Source organism: Rhinatrema bivittatum, chromosome 2 (assembly GCF_901001135.1).
Source record: "Rhinatrema bivittatum chromosome 2, aRhiBiv1.1, whole genome shotgun sequence".
Classification (NCBI taxonomy): Eukaryota; Metazoa; Chordata; class Amphibia; order Gymnophiona; family Rhinatrematidae; genus Rhinatrema; species Rhinatrema bivittatum.
Genome location: NC_042616.1, coordinates 614,434,715 through 614,454,062, shown reverse-complemented (window position 1 = coordinate 614,454,062; position 19,348 = coordinate 614,434,715). Strand labels below are relative to the sequence as shown.

Here is a 19,348-nt window from a genome sequence, read left to right as displayed (position 1 = left end):
CTCAGCTACACACAGAAACATACACATACACACACCCTGCCACACTCTTCAGGCACACACACACACACACCTTTGCACCTCGTCCAGCCTCATAGACACACATACTTTGCCATCCCCTCCAACCAGATGCACACACTCCTCGCCATGCTTTGCACCTCCACCCTTATCTCCATTTGATTCTAATCACATACACACACCCTACCACCCTCATACTAGTCACATATACACATCATGCAACATAGCATATGAGATTGATTTATGTCTTATTAAATTTGAATCCACCAAAAAAGGACCAAATATTTCAATTTGTTCTGTGAAAACTCTGATGAACACTAATTACTGGGACCCCACAAAACCCTCTAATTGCATGAAAAATAACCTCCTAAATTTGAAAATGTTATAATCCCCAGAATCGAAAGCCCTAAATATAACTCAGTAAACAATGGGCCAGATATTCCTTACCACACACTTAAACATCTCGAATCCAACCATAGTGTTAGGAGATTTTAATCTTCACATGGATGCCCACCCTTTATCCAACGCATGCCAAGCACTATTAGACGCTATGACAGCATTAGGCTTCTTGCTAATAACAAACAAACCAACACATAAAGCTGGACATTCACTGGATCTCACCTTCATCAACCACAATTATCTAGAACACTACAAATCTGAATACACACAAATTCCATGGTCAGACCATTTCCTTATTCATTCCGACATAAAATTCCTTAAACCCCAAACCAAACAAAATCATAAACCCTTAGAATTCAAATACAGACCACCTTTTAATATTGAAAAACTAAAAGACAAACTAGAAGATAAACTAACAGACATTGATTTCATCAACAGCAGTTCTGCCACAGAAACATGGTTAGAAACAACCAAAGAAATAGCTGATGAAATAAACCCCATCAAATCAATACAGAAAAAAATTAAAGCAAGACAAAATAACCCCTGTCATAATGCAAAAGTAAAAGATACAAAAAGGACTCTCAGAGCATTGGAAAGAAAATGGAGAAAACACAAAACATCCGAGAACCTAACTAAATACAGAAAGCATCTAGCTTTCTAGAAACAGCTAATACTCAATGTTAAGAGAGAATATTTCAGCAATAAAATAGAAAAATTTGCAAATAATCCAAGAACACTATTCTCAATAGTTTCAAACCTCACCAGTGACAAACAGGAATCAACACAAAACCTACCAGAAACAAAATGTAATCAAATTGCCAAATTTTTCAGTGACAAAATTACTAAATTAAGAGACAAACTTCCAAACACTGCCAACCAAGAAATTAAAATGCAAAAAAGGGATGTCAACCCATGGACATCTTTCACTGAGATATCTGAAATGGAAGTGGAACAGATGCTAAAAAATGTAAACCCCGCCCCACACAAAATTGACACAATACGTACAATTGAACTGAAAAAATCAGCTAACATAGTTCCCCATACGCTGACCAAAATCATAAACCTATCCCTAGAATAAAGATCAATGTCAGATATACTGAAAGGAACAATAATAAAACCAATAATTAAGAAAAAAACAGTGATCCCCTTATCCTAAACTACAGACCAGTGTCAAATCTTCCTTTAATAGCTAAACTAATTGAAAAAACAGTATAGAAACAGCTAGCTGAACACCTGGATAACAATAACATACTGTACCAATCTCAACACGGATTTCGAAAACACTACAGCACTGAGACTCTGCTACTCTCTCTAACAGATAACATTCTAAGAGGATTCGATAGTGGTAAACACTATATTCTACTAATGCTTGACCTATCGACAGCCTTTGACACAGTAAACCATAAAATACTACTAAATAGACTGGAAGAAATCGGATTACAAGGCTTAACATTAAAATGGTTCAGTTCATATCTAAAAAACAAGTTTTTCCAAGTTCAGATCAACAACACATTATCAGAAAAAATTAATCTCAAAACAGGAGTTCCACAGGGATCAGCCCTATTTGCGACCCTTTTTAACATATATATGCTGCCATTATGTCACTTACTTGCAGGACTAGGAATTATACACTACATTTACGCCGACGACATCCAACTAATTCTACCCATAGAGGACACTTTAGAGAAAACATTAAACCTAGCCAACATGTACCTAAGCATTATAAAACAACTACTGACACAAATGGAACTTGTAATTAATATTGATAAAACAGAATTTGTACACCTAGAACGAAAAATTTCTGAAATCAGTCAAACCTCAATAATAAAGACAACCAGAAAATTGAACTAACTGGAAAAGTACGTAACCTGGGAATAATTATAGACCCTGAAATCAATCTGAAACAACACATATCACTAAAAGTAAAGGAAGGTTATGCAAAGCTCATGGTACTCAGAAAACTTAAACCACTACTAACTCAAAATGACTTCTGAACAATACTACAGGCACATAGTTTTTCCAGCACGGACTACTGCAATGCCCTTATGCTAGGACTACCTAATACTACATTAAGACCACTGCAAATACTTCAGAACACAGCAGCTAGAATACTAACCGGAAAAAGAAGGAGGGACCATATAACTGAAACCCTAGCAGAGTTACATTGGCTACCAATTGAACACAAAATTAAATACAAAACCCTATGTATCATTCACAAACTAATTTATGATGAGAAATCAGATTGGTTAAACACAACATTACAGGTACACACTCCACACAGGAACCTCTGATCAGCAAATAAAGCACTCCTAACCATTCCATCAGTTAAAAAGGCAAGACTGACCCAAATGAGAGAAAGCCCTATCACTAGCAGGACCCATAATCTGGAACACAATGCCTCCAGAGATCAGACTACAAAGTGATCTCAAGGCCTTCAAGAAAAGTTTAAAAACATGGCTGTTTAAACAAGCATTTTACAAAGTGACGAGAGAATAGAGAGAAATTATTCAGGAAAAGACAGAAAGGCACCGACACACAGTACTTACTACCTTATAGTAGATTAGTCTATGAACTCTACACCACAATAAGCATAACTATAATACTATGTGTGATAAAACTACCCGTGTAAATACCTTGGTACAATTGGTCATGAACTACCTCACTAAATGACTATGTCTAATGATATATTGTAACCGAACCTTTGACAGCACTTGTTAGAATGTACTATAGTACACTTTTATCTACATTAAATATGTGCCTACATGTAAACCGTTGCGATGGTATTTAACTTAGCAATGGTATAGAAAAGATTTTAAATAAAAAAAATAAATATTTCATTCACCATTTATCTGGCTAAGTTAGGATTTAGCAGGACAAATGGCAGGATTTGAAAATCCCTGATGCTGAGCATCTCCTATTTATCTAGCTAGATTGATAACCAGATACAACTTAGCTAGATAACTTGGAGAATGTTCCAGACGTATTTTGGGATGAAGTTAAGGGGGTCAATTATCAAAATGCGCTAAGGCATTTTTGCATGCGTTAAGGGCTTATCGCATGTGAAAACGTCTTTAATGCATGTGATAACGCCATATCGTATGGTGCGATGCAAATTTGAAAAAGAGGAGGAGTTAGAGGTGGGCTTGCCAGTTTGCAAAGTGCTATTGCACAGACTTATCTACACCTTTTTCAGTAGTATTAAGTGTGTGATAGCTTGTGTGCAGGGTGGTAAGGTTTTAGTGATGTCTCCTGAAAGGCCTGTTTTAGTAAATTTGAAGGAGTGAGAGAGAGAGAGAGAGAACCTAGCCATAATGTCCTCTCCCTAGATAGGTATTTGTATAGTAACTCGAGGTGAGGTTTAGGTATTAGTGTAGGAGGCAAAATCACTAAAAATGGAGTGGGCTTTTTGGTAGAACAGAATTGCATTGATGTTACCACTGAAAAGCAGTGATATTACAATTTTCATTTTTCCTGATCATGAAAGTGACAGTTCTCACCAGCAGATCTCATGTTTCTTTTAATGACTTCAGTTTGGTATCACTGGACCTAAACTCTGACTTACGGAGACAGAATTTATTAACATACAGGGCGATACAGTACAGTGCGCTCCAACGCGCATTTTCCCTTACAGCCTTATTCAGTAAGGGGCGGAAAACGCACATCCAACCCGCCGAACCTAATAGCGCCCTCAACATTCAAATGCATGTTGATGGCCCTATTAGGTATTCGTGCGCGATTCAAAAGTAAAATGTGCAGCCAAGCCGCACATTTTACTTTCAGAAATTGGCGCCTACCCAAAGGTAGGCGCTAATTCCTTCTGGCACCGGGAAAGTGCACAGAAAAGCAGTAAACTAAAAACTGCTTTTCTGTGCACCCTCCAACTTAATATCATGGCGATATTAAGTCGGAGGTCCCAAAGAGTAAAAAAAGATAGAAAAAAAAAAAATAAAATTGGAAGTCGGCCGGCGACTGCCGGGTCGAAAACCGGATGCTCAATTTTGCCGGCGTCTGGTTTCCGAGCCCATGGCTGTCAGCGGGCTCGAGAACCGACGCCGGCAAAATTGAGCGTCGGCTGTCAAACCCGCTGACAGCCGCCACTCCTGTCAAAAAGGAGGCGCTAGGGATGCACTAGTGTCCCTAGCGCCTCCTTTTGCCTGTTTTTACCGCCGGGCCTAATTTAAATACTGAATCAAGCGCACTGTCGAGTGGCCGGTGCGCGTGCCGGGAGAGCGGGCGTTCGCCCACTCTCCTGCGGACTTTACTGAATCGTCCTGATAATTTGGTTCTGTGACATTTAAAGAAAATCATTACTGTCTTGTCTTCATCTGCTTTCCTATAACATTCCCAGATAGTAATAGATAGAGGAGGGATGTACCAAGAAAAGTGAAAATTGGAAGGTGGGGAAGGACTAAGGTACTGTAGTTCCCTGGTATTGGCCCAGTCATGGGTCCCTTCTACTCCTTTTACCTTTATCCTTAATCTAACCTTCATGGGCCCTCCCTCTAGGTTTGGGCCCCAGTGACTGCTCCTGTTGTCACTGCTTTCAGTTGTTACTATAGAAAGGAGAAACAAGCTGAGAAAATAAAACACTTTCATTCCTAGCCCTCTCGTTTCTCTGTCTGATCAATGCTCTAGACTCATCTAGCACATAATTGTACTAATGCAAACACCAAAGAAAATGGGAAAAAGAACTAGTTGCTGAGATCTTTCATTACTTGGCAACTCTTGCGCTTCACTTCACCTCCCCACCCATTTGCCACACCACACCTAGTCATTCTCCCATAGTCTCAATTATCATAACATATACATAATTTCACTTACACACGTATTCCTTCTCACACCTACAGATATTTACTTGCAACTTTTTTTTATAAGGAATGCAATATGATAAAACCATAAAGATTATTATTATACTGTGTAATTTACTTCAGCATTTGATGTATAGATTCCTAATCCCATAGTAAGTTTTTCTTTTAACCACATACTCATAATAAATGTACTTTAAAAGCAATTTTTAATGCTTCTCACTTTGATACTTCCTTGACAGGTCTAATGAAGGGGATTTTTTTCTCTAAAAGCTATTCAAAAAAGTGTTCAATATAATAAATAAAATAAGCTATCATACTGTGGTGTGTGTGTGTATGGGGAGAGTGTGGTATGTGGATATGGATGTGCGTGTTTGTGTTGTGTGTAGGTAGGTACATTTTTCCCCTTTAAGAACATAAGAACATGCTATACTGGGTCAGACCAAGGGTCCATCAAGCCCAGCATCCTGTTTCCAACAGTGGCCATCCAGGTCATAAGAACCTGGCAAGTACCCAAAAACTAAGTTTATTCCATGTTATCGTTGCTAGTAATAGCAGTGGCTATTTTCTAAGTCAACTTAATTAATAGCAGGTAATGGACTTCTTCTCCAATAACTTATCCAATCCTTTTTTAAATACAGCTATACTAACTTTGCAATCTCCATTTCATGTTCTCTTCCCCTCTCTTTCCTTTACTCATCCCCTTCCTGCCCTATCATTTTCCTGTTGCGGAAGTGGACCCTTGGACCGAGATGAGGTTGGTGCTATCCACAGGGAGGAGCCCTGCAGGTTCTCAACATCAGCAGGCGGAGCTGGCTGGAGTAGAGGCTCAACAGGAACTTCTCCAATACCAGCCCTTGATCCCCTTAGGTTGAGACCTCGGGTGCTGGGGCTGGTTGGACTTAGGCGTGGGCCTCTGTGAAGAGATGAATCTGTCACAGAAGAGGTTGTTGGCCAGCAGGAAGAAAACAAAGTCAGTCCAAGCAGAGGTAGGGCAAGCAGCAGACAGCAGAGATGAGAGCAGGCCAATGTCAGGGGCAGGTGGAGTTCAGCAAGACAAGGAGCAAGTAATGGTGACAAGGCAGACAAAAATTAACCATGATCAAGAAGCAGTCAGAAGTCAAGCCAGGCATGCAAACGAAGACAGGAACACAGGAACTCCAAAGATGCAGGAATGAACCAGGAACATGAAGACAAGGCACTGGAACAGAGTCAGGAACAGGAACCAGGAGCAATGAGGCAAGCAGCTACTCCAAGGAGTTTGACCTATTGCCGAGGTGTTTGAGGCAGGGCAGAGCAGGCCTTATATGGGAGAAGGCCTCTGATGTCATCCAGAGGCGCCATGGTGGATTTCCCACTGTAGGCCCTTTAAATGTGCCTGAGCCGTGCACGCACCTATGGATGCCCTACTCAGCTGAGTGCATTGGGCCTGTGTGGCAGCCAGCTCCTCTCGACTGTGGGGTCTTCTCCCGGAGCCCAATAGCGGCATCGATGAGCGCCCCTTGACCCGGGGCTGGAGGTAAGAGCGGCCAATCGTGGGAAGCAACTGTGACTGGCCAAATGCAACAGTACCCCTCCTCTAACCCCCCCCCCAAGAGGCTTGGATATCTTGGCGTGTGAATTGTGGCACGCCCTTAGGAAGCTCTTGTCCAAGATGCTTGAAGCAAGCTCCCATGTATTTTTGTCTGGGCCATACCCCTCCCAGGAGACTAGGTATTCCCACCTCTTGTTCTGATGCCGAACGTCTAAGATCTCCTTCACTTGGTAGAGCTGGCAGAAATTCTACCGCAGCGCATGTGGATAACATCAGAGGCCTTCTTCCATTTAAGGCTTACTCTGTCCTGCCTCAGATGCCTCAGCAATAGGTTGAACTCCTCGGAGTAGCTATTTGCCTCATTTTTCTTGGTTCCTATTCCTAACTCGGTTCCAGTGCCTTGTCTTCATGTTCCTGGTTCATTCCTGTGTCTTCAAAATTCCTGCATTCCTGTCTTATAGTTTCTCATCCAACTTCAGTGTCTTCCTGCTGTTCTGCCTTGTCTCCTTCCTCCTGGATTTACTTCTTGGCTTGACCTCGGTTTGTATCCCCAGCTTGTCTTCTTTTGGAATCCTGGCTTGACTTTGGACTACTTCTTGATCATATTTGACTTCTACCTGCCTTGTGACTACTGCTTGCTAAACTTTGCCTGCCCCTAACCTCGGCCTGTTCTCATCTCAGCTGCCTGCCCTGACGTCTGCTTGGATTGACTTTGTTTTTTCCTGCTGGCCAAGAACCTCTTCTGCAATGGATTCATCTCTTCACAGAGGCCCGCACCTAAGTCCAGCTCAAGGGCTCAACCTAAGGGGGATGAGGACTGCTATTAGTAAAGATCCTGTTGGGCCTCTACTCCAGCCAGCTCCGCCTACCGATGATGAAGACCTGCAGGGATCCTTCCTATGGGTGGTGCCAATCTCACCTTGGTCCACTTCCACAACAGATTGCCAAGGCCATGGAGCTGGTGGATCTCTTGGGCCTCCAGGCCATTCCCGGCCTGGTGCAGAAAAGCCGGCAGCAGCAACATTTCCTCAAGTTCTTGACAGGTTCCATTGTATGAATTAGCACCCATGTTAATGTAACTGCAGCCTCTGTAATCTCTCTGCCTCCTGCATATAACTTTAAAAAGGAGCCTATGAGCGAATGAGGAAATAAAAAAGAAACTAAAAGGGAGCAGCTACAATGGTTAACAGATTGCATCTGTTTAAAAATATCATCTTGGAAGCCCAGATCATATATATTTCATACACTAAAAACAGTCAAAGAAAGACAAAATGACTGCCAGCATGGTTTAATTATGTGGTGAAAAAGGCAGTTAAAGCTAAAAGGGTATCATTCAAAAAATGGAAAGTAGATCCAAATGAAGAAAATAGGCATGTGCATAAGCACCGACAAGTTAGGTGTAAAATAGTAGTAAGAAAGGTCAAGAGAGAATTTGAGAAAAAGCTTGCCAAAGAGGCAAAAATGAGTATATTGGAAGCAAAAAGCCTGTGAAGGAGTCAGTTGGGATACCAGATAACCTTTGGGTAAAAGATATGCCCAGGGAAGACAAGGAAATAACAGAAAAACAGAATGAGCTCTTTCTGTTGTTCTTTACTGAGGAGTATGATGAGAACATACCCAGTCTTGAAACATTCTTTAGTGGTGATAATTCTGAGCAACTAAAACAAATCTATGTGATATTGGAGGATGTAGTAGATCAAATTGGCAAACTAAAGAGTAACAAATAACTAGGACTAGATGGTATCATGAAACTACTAGCCTAGGGCTTCCTAAAACTGTTCTCAGGACCCCACTGCCAGTCAGTTTTCAGAATATTCAAAATGAATATGCACAAGATAAATGTGCATATTTGAGTCTCCATGTTATGCAAATTTATCTCATGCATATTCATTGCGGATATCCTGAAAATCTGACAGGCTGTGGGGTCCCCAGGACAGGTTTGGGAAGCCCTGTATTAGCCTGTCATTAGTAATTTTTAATCTATCATTTAAAATACCCACAATATCTGAAGAATGGAATGTGGCCAATTTAACAACAATTTTTAATAAGGGCTCCAGGGGTAATCAGGAACACTATAGACTGATGAGTCAGATGTCAGTGCCAGGTAAATGTATAGAATCTATTCTTAATAGGGATGTGAATTGTTAAAATATTGTCCGATATTTTTTAAATCATCAAAAATCGTTAAAGAGTGCGATACAATAGAAATTCCCCCAATTTATCGTGAAAAAATCGTTAATCGGGATAGTGTCCACTAAAGGGAGTTATTTGGGGGGAGGGTGGGAAAATCAGCACACCACAACAACCCCTAAACCCACCCGACACTTTAAAACTAATCCCTTACCTTCCCACACCCTCCCACACCCCCCCAAAACTTTTTACATGTACCTGGTGGTTCAGTGTAAGCCCCGGGACCGATCGCCCGCTCTCGGGCCATTGGCTGCCACTCATAAAAATGGCGCCGATGGCCCGATAAAAAAAAAACCCCACCCGACCCTTTAAAAGCGCCCCCTTAGCTTTCCCCACCCTCCCGATCCCCCCAAAACATTTTAAAATTACCTGGTGGTCCAGTGGTGGTCCCGGGAGTGATCTCCCGTTCTCGGAACGTCGGCTGCCACTAATAAAAATGGCGCCAATAGCCCTTTGCCCTTACCATGTGACAGGGTATCCGTGCCATTGGCCGGCCCTTGTCACATGGTAGGAGCACTGGATGGCCGGCGCCATTTTTAAAGATGGCGCCGGCCATGGCCCGCCGGCACTCAAGGCAGTGCAGTAGCGAACGCCGACGTCACACGCCGTGACACCAAACGTAGTGACGTCACGCCTTGAGCGGCCAAATTGCACGCACAGGCGCACATTCATTCACCTTCGCCGCCGGCTCCCGCCTGGCTGAATGCATGCAGAAGTGGCCACAGCTCAGTAAAGGATTCTCCCGGGAGCAATCGTGTCAGAGGGCCCGTGCAGGCATCCATCTTTGCCGGTGGGGCCGCTTTCGCCGCCGCGGGAGGCAAGGGAGCCGTGGTGCATTTCCAGAGGAGGGCTGCAAGAAAAGTAAGTTACACTTCACATGTTGTTTCGCTTTTCTCCTTTTTTGCTTTTCGTTGCTTCGGGAGGAGGGTAGAAAGGACTGGGCTACCCTGGAGACCGGCACCTATGGACGCAGTCAGGGCAGGTGAGCGAGGGCTGGGGGAAAGTTTGCCGCCTACACAGGGGTAAGGGTAGGCGGTAAGTTAGCAGGTTAAACGCACGGCAAAACTGCAGGTTTAAAAAGTGATAATCGGGGCGCGCGTTACTGTATGGGAGGGAATAGCTAATCCGATCGTTTACATCTCATATACATGCCGCGGGCGGAAGGGGTTACCCGTTGATTTAAAGAGGCGGTAAGGATGGGTTAAAAGGGTTAGTGAATCGCGGGTTGGACTAACGCGGCCAATTGTGAGTAGAAAGCGGGTTAGAAGCAGGGTAACCGCGGCTGCACTTTACTGTATTGACCTGATAGACTGGTAACTGGTTAAACCACAGGAAACAGGGGAGGGACTAAATAATCAATTTTCCAAACAAAAAAAGAACATTAGTGGAGTGTCACAGGGATTGGTACTGGAATCTGTCCTGTTTAACATATTCATAAATGATCTGGAAAAGGGAACAACTAGTGAGGTGATCAGATTTGCAAATGACACAAAATTTTTCAAAGCTGTTAAAAAAATGCAGTGGATTGTGAGGAAATGCAGACGGACCTTGTGAAACTAGGATACTGGGCATCTGAATGTCAGATGAAATTTAAAGGTCAATTTAAATGCCTGACATTCACCAAAAACGGGAGATAAGCAGGTATGTTGGGCTGGTGCATGCCGAACAGATTTTAAAAGCTGCCTGGATTTGTGTGTATCTCCTGCTGTGCACACAACATTTTTCCCTAAAAAGGGGCAGGGCCATGGTCTGGGCGGGACACCAAAGCATAAATACTTAGGGGTAGATTTTCAAAGGGTCACGTATGTCCCAGGGCTTTGAAAAAGGGGCGGGAAGGGGCGTGGGAGTGGTGCTGGTCTGGAGGCGGGACCAAGGCCTCCGGCACAGTAGCTGTGCCGGAGGATGGCACGCCGGCAGCTAGCCGGCGCGCAAGATACGCCTGCCAAAAGCAGGTGTAAAAAGTGATACAAGGTGGAGGGGAATTTAGGTAGGGCTGGGGGGTGGGTTAGATAGGGGAAGGGAGGGGAAGGTGGGGGGGGGGGAGCGGAAAAAGGTTCCCTCCGAGGCCGCTCTGATTTCGGAGCGGCCTTGGAGGGACCGGGGAAAGCCATCGGGGCTCCCCAGGGCTCGGTGCGTACAAGGTGCAGAAGGGTGCACCGTCTTGCTCACGCCAACCCCAGATTTTATAACATACATGTGACAGCGCGTGCATGTTATAAAATAGGGTGTACATTTGTGCGCGGTTCCGATTCACATGTGGGTTTTTGGGCATCGGGCCCGATCGCGGTTTTGTTTATCGGCTGCGGCCGAGCCAATAAACAAAAAACCCACCCTGACCCTTTAAAACTAAACCCTTTGCTTCCTCCACCCTCCCGACCCCCCCAAAAACATTTTACAGGTACCTGGTGGTTCAGTGGGGTTCCCGAGAGCGATCTCCCACTCTCGGCCGTTGGCTGCCACTAATCGAAATGGCGCCGATGGCCTTTGCCCTTACCATGTGACAAGGTATCCGTGCCATTGGCCGACCCCTGTCACATGGAGGGAGCACTGGATGGCCGGCGCCATCTTTAAAAATGGCACAGATACCCTGTCACATGGTAAGGGCAAAGGGCCATCGGCGCCATTTTGATTAGTGGCAGCAGACGGCCCGAGAGCGGGAGATCGCTGCCGGGACCCCCACTGGACCACCAGGTACCTGTAAAATGTTTTTGGGTGGTTGGGAAGGTGTGGGAAGCAAAGGGTTTAGTTTTAAAGGGTCGGAGTGGGTTTAGGGGTTATTTTTGTGTGCCGTTTTTCCCGCCCACCCCCAAAATGATAAGAGAACTCCCACGATCAATATCATGGGGTTTTCCTATTGTTTTGGGGGAGCCCCCGATTTCTGACAATTTTGAAAATATCGTCCGATATTTTCAATCGTCTGAAGCCCGATTCACATCCCTAGTGCATGCCTGGGTCCCCTGCTAAGTAACTTTACTTCTGCTATGGATGGCATGTAAGTAATAAAATAATAGTCTAGACATGTCAGAAGGATTTTAAGGGTCAGGGCTAATATGAGAGAAGGTAGGCTATTAAACCTGGGGGTTTGGAAGTCCTATCCTTTAACTGGACAAACAGGGAACAAACTGGGAAAATGGCCAATGGCGTCAGCCCGCATGGCTTTTAAAATCCCCCACTTACACAGTACAAGCAGTATTTTCGCTCATAGGAGCTCATGTGCACACACTCAGCCTATTTTATAACATGTGCATATATGCACATATAGGGGTACATTTTTTTAAAAAGTGCGAGCGCGTACTTTTGTTCGTGCACCAGGCGCAAACAAACATATGCCGGATTTCAATAGATACGTGCGTAGCCGCGCGCATCTTTTAAAATCTGGGGTCGGCGCGCGCAAGGGGGTGCATATTTGTGCACCTTCATGTGCCGAGCCCTGCGTGCGCTGCCCGTTCCCTCCGAGGCCGCTCCGAAATCGGAGCGGCCTCGGAGGGACCTTTCCTTCTGCCTCCACCCACCTTCCCCTATCTAACTCACCCCCCAGCCCTACCTAAATCCCTCTCCTAACCTTTATCCTGGAAGTTATGCCTGCTTCCAGGCAGTCGTAACTTGCGCACGCCGAATGTCTGCCGGCGCGGCAGGCCCCGACACAGGCCACTGTGTCGGGGCACTTGACCACGCCCATGGAGCGCCCCGGACCACCGCCACGCCCCTGAACACTCTCCAAGCCGACACCACGCCCTCTGGCCATGCCCCTTTTTGCAAGCCCCAGGACATACGTGCGTCCCGGGGCTTGCGCGCGCCACCGAGCCTTTGCAAAATAGGCTCGGCGCTGAGGCAGATTTCCTAAGGTTACGCGCGTATGGGGTGGGGGGTTTCTTTAAATTGGGATTCTTTAGGCAGCCGAATAATTTGGCTGATTCAGTGTATTCGTGGGGAATCGCGATATGTTTCACTTCCCCACGAATACAACGAATAGGGCCCTATATGTTGCGGATGAGAAATACGTTAGAATCGAATGCACACCCCTACAAATCATAGAAAATACCTTTTCATTCAGTACACAATCGTCCTGTGGAATCTGTTGCCAGAGGATGTGGTCAAAGCGACTGGCATAGTGGGGTTTAAAAGAGGTTTGGACAGCAAAGCTGGAGGTAAAGTCCCTAAAACATTGTTAGCCATGTAGACTAAAGAAAGCTATTTGTTATCCCTAGGAGCAAGTAAAAGGAAACAGATCTACTTTTTGGTATCTGCCATGTACTTGTGACTGGCACTGGCCACTGCTAGGGACAGGATTCTGGCCTTGATGGATTTTGTCTGACCCAACATGGCATTTCTTATGTTCTTTTATTCTTCTGTTGACAATATGTTGAAATCGTCAGCTCAGTGTGCTGCAGTGGTCAAAAAAGCAAATAGAATGTTAGGAATTATTTGTAAAGGAATGGAGAATTTATTAATTTTCTTACTTTACAGCCCGCACAATCTAAAAGCACTTAGGTTGGTGGGTAATCATTTTTACACACATAATAAAATGCATAAAAACATATAAAATACATTCAGCAATAAAATAGCAAGCAAATTGGAGAGAACAGCAAACATAAGCATAGATCACTCATCTATCAATAAACAACAAAGTATAATTATTCTCTGTGTTAACAGCTCCTCCCATGGAATGCTTGCTTCTAATAAAATGGAGAAGAACTTAATTCCTCTGTATCAATCAAGGTGTTGTCTTGGGCTTGGTTTGTGACATTTTATTTTGGAAAAATTAACAATGACACCCACCTTAGTCTTCCTGCACCATTTGTAATGTTAGCAGCTATTGGGCAGGTGCCAATGGGGATCACTCATCCCCATGAAGAAATTTTCAATAACAGGGAAATCAGGTCTGGGTAGTCTAGGAGTGTTTCTCTTATAAGATGGTGGTGACAACCTTAATTTTTTGTTAAACAAATCAAATGAAAATGAACAAAGTTTAGCTCATTTTTCTTTGCTTGTTTTAAAACTGCAATGAAATGAAATGCAACATTTTGTAAAAATTGCCTGTTTCATTCCATCTATTGCACATCCCTAGAGTGGAATGGAACAGGTAAATAGGCAACTGTTATTTACCCTAATATTACTAAGACTAGAGGACACTCCATGAAATGAACAGCCAATTTTAAACAAATTGGAGAATATATTTTTTCACTCAACACACAATCAAGTTGTGGGATTTGTTGCTGGAGGATGTGGTCAAGGCATCCAGCACAGATGGTTTTAAAAGGGGTTTGGACAGGATTCTGGAGGAAAAGCCTATAAAAAATGATCATAGCTCTCCAGTCCTTGCAGGTGTTGTGCTGGAGGTGGACCCTTAGCCTGATGCAGGATTGGTACGGCCCTCTGGTCAGACCCAGAGAGCGTCTGCCAGCAGGAGGTGGAGCACACGAGGAGATAGAGGCTAGCTGGAGCTTCGCCAATAACAGTCTGGGGTTTCCGCAGGTTGAGCCCTTGGGTACCCGGACCGCCTGGACTTAGGTGGGCCTCGGAGGGTCTCTTGGAGAGGTAGCGAAGGGGTGTGCCCACCATGAGCAAAGGTGCGTGGCTGATGCAGAGAGGAAGGACCAGATCCGAACTGGAAGCTACAGAGACCTCAAGGAGCTGACAGTTCAGGAAGGTTCTCTGAGGTAGACAGGCAGCACCTGCTGGTCTAGTCAGGTGAAGGCCGCGGGTGAATTCCAAGCAGGTTGGTCTGGTAGTCACGGTAGGCCAGAAGAGAGTGTCCGAGTGAAGCGCAAGGGTCAGAGCCAGAGTATCAGTCCAGAATGGTCAGCCAAAGCAGTGGTCAATACCAAGGTCAGTCTGAGCATAGTCAAGACAAGCGAGGGTTGATTCCAGGCAGCAGACGAAGAGGATGGTCAAGCAGGCAATGGTCAGTTCCAGGAAGCGGACAACAGAATGGTCAGGCAGGCAGAGGTCAGTACCAGAGATCAGTCCGAGGAGGTACTACCTGAATGGATACAGGAACACATGGAGACTCAGGAACAAGGAGACACTAGAACAAGGAGACGCTGGAACAAGAAAACACTTGGAACAGGATTAGGCAAGCTTACTACACCACGGTGTCGACCCGATTGCCAAGGTGAGGTCCTGGGGAACAGGGCCTCGCTCTTATTCAGAGGCTAGGTGTCGTCATCGGGCTGCGCCGCAGAGATGGCTCCTGCCCTTGGCCCTTTAAAGGGCCGGGAGGTCCGCGTGCACGCCTAGGGGCGGGGCCGGTGTCGGAGAGGATGCTGCACCCGAGCATGGAGCTAGGCACGAAGTGGAGGGCCTGGGAGATGCCACTGCGGTGTGCCGCGGACAGGAGGTACTGGCAGCAGCAGCGGGAGAGGACGGCCAGAACCCGTTAGCACAGGAGCAAGGTGAGCAGGCCTGGGCACGGGCCTAGTGCGGATGGGACACGCAACAGCAGGTTTGCATTTGTTACTTGTTGAGCCGAGAATATTTAAAGCTTTATTTAAGACATAAGATTTTTCATAATTCTGAACCTAAATATTTAGATATGAGCCGGATTTTAAAACATATGTGCATGGGGTACATTTGTACGCGCTACCCGGCGCTCACAAAAGTACTCCTGATTTTATAACATGCGCGCGCAGCCGCACGCATGTTATAAAATCCAGGGTTGGTGCATTCAAGGGGGTGCACAGTAGTGCACCTTGCGCACGTCGAGCCCTAGGGGAGCCCCGATGGCTTCCCCGTTCCCTCCGAGGCCGCTCCAAAATTGAAGCGGCCTCGGAGGGAACTTTCATTCGGCCCCCCCTTCCCCTCCTTCCCCTACCTGTCCCGACCCCCAGCCCAAAAAAAACAAATACCCCGTACCATTAGGACCAGAAGTTACGCCTGCCAGAAGCAGCGCACGCCTACCAAGTGCCGGCGCACAATCCCCAGGGCTGAAGAGAGGCCTCTGGCCACGCCCCCCGCCCCGCCCCTGGACCACCCATTTTTTCAAGCCCCGGGACTTACGTGCGTCGCGGGGCTTTACGTGCGCCGCCGAGCCTTTTGAAAATAGGCCCGGTGCGCATAACCCCCCCTAAGCACGTAGGCTTTTAAAATCTGCCCCTATGTGTTTGAAATGTTATAATCTGTGCCATGCCCTTCGCTCTCAGGGTGACAATCTTTTAGTTACCCTACTGATAAAAATAAAAGCAGACAGATTAGAGAAGCAAATCTCAGTGGCAATTCTTCATTTGTATAATTTCTTACCATGAGAAATTAGGTTATCAAAATTAATAATGGACATTAGACATTCCCTAAAAACATGGCTATTCAGTAAAATTTGAGGATTTAATAACCAGTGAGTTATTTCATTAGGAATTATGGCTGTGTATTGAGAATTTGGGGGGTGGGTCTGAGTTTTGATGTGTCTTCTATAGAGAGATTTATGCTGTTTCTTGTGTTGTTCATCATTACTATGTAATGTTTTAAGTGAGTCACCTTGATTGCTATACAGAAAGACAACCTATAAATACGTCCAAGTAAATAAATATATTATTAGATAGCTAGATCTTTGGTTTGATCCAGCATGGTAAATCTTTTGTTACTTTTCTCAGAGTTGCTTATGCTGGGCTGATATTACAATTCAAGCCCCTCCCATTCAGCCAGGAATCTCATCCACAATAAACACTATTGTTTGAGATTATTGGAAGATCACTAAAAATATCAAAACACAATAAGACTATGAAATGTTCCTACTTTGTGTTATGCTGGAAGCATGCAGCTCTCCCTCTTGTTTAAAGTAAATTTATTTTCCAGCAGATTCTAGTGAATATAGTCAATGCAAAATTGCCTATGAGAATAAATATTTTCTAAAATGTCATTCCTGAAATATGTTAAGCTAGCAACATAAACCTAGACAACATTGCGTAACATTAATATTGTGAATGCATGGTAAGTGGGATGCAGAACCTCAAAAATCAATTATTTGCTCTTGAATTTCTGACTTTATTACATTCTGGATTCTCAATGTGATTCTTCTGCCCACTATTCCATGCCTAATTTCAGCAGCATCCATTCAGCAGTCTTCGACTTCCACCATGCAGCAGGACAGACAGAGGAACAAACACATCCTTGAAAGCTGATGCTCACACTCCAGTGAAATGAACCTAGGAAGAGGTAATGAGATTTACCACATTAAAATGAAGCTGATGTCCTGCATGATTTGGAGTGGGTTCGGCTCTAAACCCCATGTACAAGGATTTTATGCAAGATTTCTTAGATTCTTTTATAGCAACAAGGTGTTTTTTTTTTAATTCAACAGAACTATGAGAACATGTATCTGTTGAACAATTTCTGTTTCAAACTTGGGTGAATCACATCCTTAGAAGAGATTGTAACCATAAACTGATAAGGCTGAACAGGACCGTTCTCATGGCAGCAAAATGAAAACACTTTTACAGTTCAAAGTTCAGTGTACAATTGTAGCTGGCTGACTTTAAACATTAAATCAACTGCTGAGAACCAGACTTCAGATAAGAGAAGAATGAAGTCCAATCTTTGGTTCTATGTGAAGAGAAAGGGCTCTGGAGGAGTGAACCACAGAAGGCGTAGGGAGAATTAAGATAAAGCAGGCCTTGAAAATGTGCACAGAAACTGTGTTTAATCACACTTAAGTCACATAAAAAAAAAAGCTTCTTTGATGGAGTTTCTCAGTTACTAGGAAGATGTGAAATAGCATATACTGTTTGTATATAGTGGGTTCAACATCTCACTCAGACACCATGAGTCTAATTTTAACAACATTCCTTCTTCTTACAAATAAAGCAATAAGCTGAAAGGTTGGCTTGGAGTAGTTCAGAAGGAATATAGAAAAACTGCCTGCCTCATACGTAAAGACTGTTTATTTTTTGCACTTGCATACTAGCTTATTTTCATGACAAAATTGAATCCTCCAATAAAGTTTTTTTTCATTAAATGAAATATATTTTCTCCTATAGTTTAATATAGGGGTGGCTGCAAATGCCCCCTCAAAATCCCTCACAGTAACTACATAACTTTGCACAATCATGGCATTAAAAAAAAGAAGGGCCTCCTCAGGCCAAAATTCTGGACTGGATACAGAGCCTGCCTTGAGCCAGCTTGACAATGAGGCCTACCTAATGCTGAGGCCTGCCTGGTGTTAGGGTCTACCTGATACCAGGGCCTTCCCCAAGACCTATTTGGCACCTGGGCCTACCCAGCAATGGGGCTCGCCCTGCCCTGAGGTCTACTCGGCACTGGGGCTTATCCAGCACTGGGGCCCAGCACCAAGGCTGGGCAGGAGCTCCTGGGAATTGCTAGGGGTGTGCATTCGTTTTGAACTTATATGTAAAACGCTACTTTTTTTTTTTTTAACTTAAAAAAGTGATGAGGCGAAAACGATCGGATTTCCAACATATTCAACATAGCTATGTTGAATATGTTGGAAATCACGATCGTTGATCCTAAATAAAAATTTAAACCCCTCACCCTCCTTAATCCCCCCCAAGACTTACCAAAACTCCCTGGTGGTCCAGCGGGGAGTCAGGAAGTCATTCCTCTATTCCTTTGCGAGGAGCACGTGACAGCCGCGTCACGTCGGAGTGACTCGGCCGTCACGTGGTCCATGGCGGTTCCGCTCCCGGACCCCTCGTTGGACACAAACGGAACTTTTGGCCAGCTTGGGGGGTCAGGAGGACGTCACGTAATCCTCGCAAAGGAAAAGAGGAATGGCTTCCTGACTCCCCGCTGGACCACCAGGGAATTTTGGTAAGTCTTGGGGGGGGATTAAGGAGGGTGAGGGGTTTAAATTTTTATTTAGGGAACCGGTGCACGTATGGACATAGACTCAACTTATGGAATTCTCCATATGTCCATATTGACCTAAATTGACCCCCCCTTTTCGACTTATGGACTTATGAACATAAACTTTTTGTCTGCACATCCCTAGGAATTGCTTCTGCTTGTTTTGGGGGATCCAGAAAGGGGATAAGTGGGGCTGGGATGAGAGCTTCCTGGGCTCAGCAATTTTTAAAGGGGGGGGGGGGAGAGAGAGCGAGAGCGAGTGATTCCAGACCTAAAATACCGGATCACAGACCCTAGCCCCTAGATTGCCCTGGTGCTGGGATGGCTCAGGGCAGGCCCCAGAACTGTGTAGACAATGGCACTGAGCCCAAAACCACCAGGCTGGTTTGAGACAGACCTTGGCCCTAGGTAGACCTTCACACGTGGCCGGCATCAGGCATGCTGTGGTGTAGGGCTGGCTCAAGGCAGGCCCATGTACCAGGCTGGATCTGGGTCCTGGCAGATCCCTGCTCCGGACCAGATTTTTGGCTCAGGGAGATCCTGCCAAGGCTCCTGGAGGTCTTTTTTAAAAATTCAGTCTGGTTTATTTTTATGTTGTGGGGTTTTTTGT

General features: G+C 44.8%; 1 long non-coding RNA gene across 2 annotated transcripts in view; it reads left to right on the top strand.

The window, feature by feature from the left end:
* LOC115085313 overlaps positions 1-18,207 on the top strand; it is a 100,933-nt gene extending 82,726 nt beyond the window's left edge. The window contains exon 3 of one of the 2 annotated variants that reach the window (XR_003854804.1): positions 16,984-18,207. This is a non-coding gene — a long non-coding RNA (uncharacterized LOC115085313). Of the gene's footprint in view, positions 1-16,980 lie in introns of both variants that reach the window. The other variant, XR_003854803.1, reaches the window with a different exon arrangement.
* Positions 18,208-19,348: the final 1,141 nt, after the last annotated feature.